We start from the raw sequence: 3,532 nt of genomic DNA on the forward strand, positions 1-3,532 counted from the left end.
CAGGGCGCGGGCTTTCTTGGTTCACTGGAGCAGGCGGGCTGCGCACGGAGTCTTTAAACAAGCATCCGTTCTTGAGGTGGTTCGTGAAACATCTAATCCAGTGGGAATTGCAGTTTATATTGTAAGTGGGCGGAATGGTAAATATAGTCATTGTTGCATTATACATTAAGTACCGCTTGTCGCCACACGAGTGCAGTGTCTACCCTTTAATGAGCGCCGTTCAGCGCAACTAACATTGAAATAAATGAAGTAGTGTTCTGATTGTATGCTGTATGTCAGATTTACATGATGATTGAATATGATTGATACGTTATCAGTTTTAAATAACACAGCATATGATAACCATGAAAAAATACATATGATTAGATTTTACTGACAATGAAAGTTATTGGCAAATGGGTATCACAATGAAAATACATTGAAGTTGCTTTCTAAGGGCTGGAATAGACTTCCTGCTAACAACGCAGCCCTAAAAGTCAAATCACACCAAATTATTTGGGCATCATCAGGATAGGGTCATAAGCCAAGTATGGTTTGGATGCATGAAGGCCTTGCAGAGATGTGAGCTCACTTCCTGTTTGACTTGCCCCTGAGGTCAAAGGTCACCAAATAGTTTGGATGTGCCCAGAATGATGTCATGAGTCTATGTACCAAGTTTGGCTATGATATGTTAAAGAAGTGCTGAGAATTGGCTTACTTCCTGTTTGGCTGCTTTGCCGTCAAGTTTGATTTGCTGTCACGGTCAAACGGTTTTGACTTTCAGAAAGCTGTTTGACACATTTGTTCAACTTGGTTCATATATGCCAAGTTTCATGAAGATTGCACATAATTTGTGTCCTGTGGAAATGTACAACTGATTTTGACAACTTACAACATGGCGGCCAAGTTCTGATGTTGCCATGAGAAATAATTTATAAGCTATATGGGGCGGTCTGACAGTATCATCAGACATTGAAAATAAGTTTGAAATGTACTCATGTGAAGAGAGAGGAGTTAAAACACACACTCTTCATTAATTATAGCGCCCCCTAGAGGTCAATGGTCACCATATTAATTGAGTGTCCCCATGATGATGTTATGGGTCTATGTACCAAGTTTGGTTATGATATGTCAAAGGGTTGCGGAGAAATTGGCTTACTTCCTATTTGGCGGCTTCACGGTCGAATATGATTGGCTGTCGCGGATATTTCTGCAAGAAATAATATAGGGGAGAGCCGGGTCGATTGAAACACGGGACAATTGAAACACAGCGATTTCCTCGAAAACCACGCAATGCTTTCACGTCAAAATTCGTCACTACGTTCAGCAAGCAAGACTGACCAACCCCGGGAAATTTCGTGTAATGACGTGACACCGTTCAAATGTTATCCCGCAAACCTCTTTTTGAGAGCTGTAAGTAAAATCCTTCCTGCGGTAGTTTTTTTGTAATAAATAGTTGTATTTTTTGTTTCATGCTATAATAATATGACTATACAACAGATGAATTAGTACTTAAACCTGTGATAAAGTGTGCAGTGTCAGAGTTCTGAAGTTTAGAGGTAAAAAAGATTTAAGCGTCAGTAGTCGCTGTCGGGATGATTGAAACACTTGTTTCAATCGTCCCGCACATCACCATGCGTAATTGCGCGCACATTGCACGATCAATACCTGTATGAATTACAGAATTAATAAATGTTTTGCAATGATTAACTACTGCTTTGAATTAATAACATATTTTGAATGAACAAAACGTGTTTATCACTTGCATCAACAGTTTACTGAGAGAAAAATGCCACACGTCAGAAGGAGAACCACCTCCCGTGGGCTAGTTCCTGCATGGAACAACATCATGTCGCGTTGTCACGCTACCTCAAGGGGAGGGCAGAGGAGGGCAGTGAAGCCATTTATTTTGGGCTCACCCCTAATGAGGTCCGTGTTGTGAAAAGGGCTACATACATTTTTGGACAGGCACACATGTATGCTATGCACATAGTTTAATTAATAAATTTGAACAAATAACATAAACATAAACACACAAATGTACATCAACTTTTTACGACCCCGTGCATTTCAGCTGCCCATTCCCTGCATCCTGGTCGAGGAAGGACTGGATCACCTCCTTCATGGAGCGCAGTAGCAGCCTCCCCCTTCGGCGTCCAGAGGCCACTAGCCAACAACGGTTGTCCAGCTTCAATCAAAACAATGTCAACTTGTTCTACCAAAATTGAAAGACGGTGCTGGACCGGCACCAGTTCCAGGCCAAGGATATTTGGAACATTAATGAAACCGGTATTTAATATGAACTATATTAATATAAAACACAACTATAAACACATAACTACATTTATAAAAATAAACTATGCTCACAACCATATAAATATGAAAAAAACGATATAAACGTAACTAGATATCTAAATAGAAACGATGCTAACAACTATATACATATAAAAACAACTATATACACATAACTATATGTACACAAATATGCTCACACAACTATTTACAGGGGTCACCACTGTCCAGGTGCCAGACCGTGTCGTCGCCCAGATGGGGCAGAAGCAGGTCGGGTCAGTGACCTCAGCGGAGAGGTCCTTGAATGCAATGCGCAGGGCGACCTTGTTCCGCCATTCTTTATCTTCCCCCGTAAGCGGTTCGAAGACCACTTCCTGAGGGGTGGACCCGTTGGCTGTGCTGGCACCGCCAACCCAACTGGCTGGAGGAAGGAGCCAGACTTCCTCCTGTACCTGGCCCACTTCACCAGTCAAACCCGTGTCCAAGGAGTCGAAGCTGCTCCGCCTGCTGGACAATCACCCGTCCCACCTGTCAATTGCAGCAATCGATTACTGCAGAGCCAACGGCATAGTGCTGCTGTCATTCCCTCCCCACTGCACCCGCAGGTTGCAGCCAATGGACATTAGTGTCTTCAGCCCCCTAAAGGGGTACGTGGATGAGGAGCCCCCAACATCTCGATTTATGATGTGCCCTCCATCGTTGCTGAAGCACAATAAGAGGCTGCAACAGTGAAGAACATCACATCCGGGTTCTCTAGTCCAGGGATCTGGCCTTTTAAACCCTCCGTGTTTGAGGAAAAGGACTTCACCGGATCCTATTCCACAGACCGTCCTCCTCCCCAGGCTTCAGGTGACGAGGTCAGCGCTTCTCCAGGTGCCACTTCAGGTAGGAACAGTTCATCAGAAGCAACAGAGTTCATAATACATAAGTAAATAGTCCCATAAGTCAAAGTTCATAAAACAAGTCCATAGGTTAGTGGATGGCAGAGAAGCTGCTAGACCACCAGGCTACAACTCTCACATCAGGGTATTTAACAAGGATCAGGAGGGTGAGGATATAAACATTTTTTTATTTAAAAGTGTATTTTTTAAATGTGTCCTTTGGCAGGCATGGATGTACCTGGACGAGCTGCCGGGCCTGACGAAGCTGTCTGGCCTGAGGAAGATGCCCTCGAATTCAGCCTGGACATCGTCCGGTCTTACCCTAAAGCCGGGCCTAGAAAGATTACCAAGAGAAGAGGGAGAAAGGACATGCACACTTA

General features: G+C 43.6%; 1 long non-coding RNA gene across 1 annotated transcript; it reads left to right on the forward strand.

Moving 5' to 3' along the window:
• Window positions 1-1,746: 1,746 nt before the first annotated feature.
• Window positions 1,747-2,853, forward strand: LOC130402649 (uncharacterized). Its single transcript, XR_008903952.1, has 3 exons — window positions 1,747-1,908; window positions 2,054-2,268; window positions 2,486-2,853. It is a non-coding gene; the product is annotated as an uncharacterized LOC130402649 (long non-coding RNA).
• The last annotated feature ends 679 nt before the right edge of the window (window positions 2,854-3,532 follow it).

Source organism: Gadus chalcogrammus, chromosome 13 (genome assembly GCF_026213295.1).
Source record: "Gadus chalcogrammus isolate NIFS_2021 chromosome 13, NIFS_Gcha_1.0, whole genome shotgun sequence".
In the NCBI taxonomy this organism is placed as follows: domain Eukaryota; kingdom Metazoa; phylum Chordata; class Actinopteri; order Gadiformes; family Gadidae; genus Gadus; species Gadus chalcogrammus.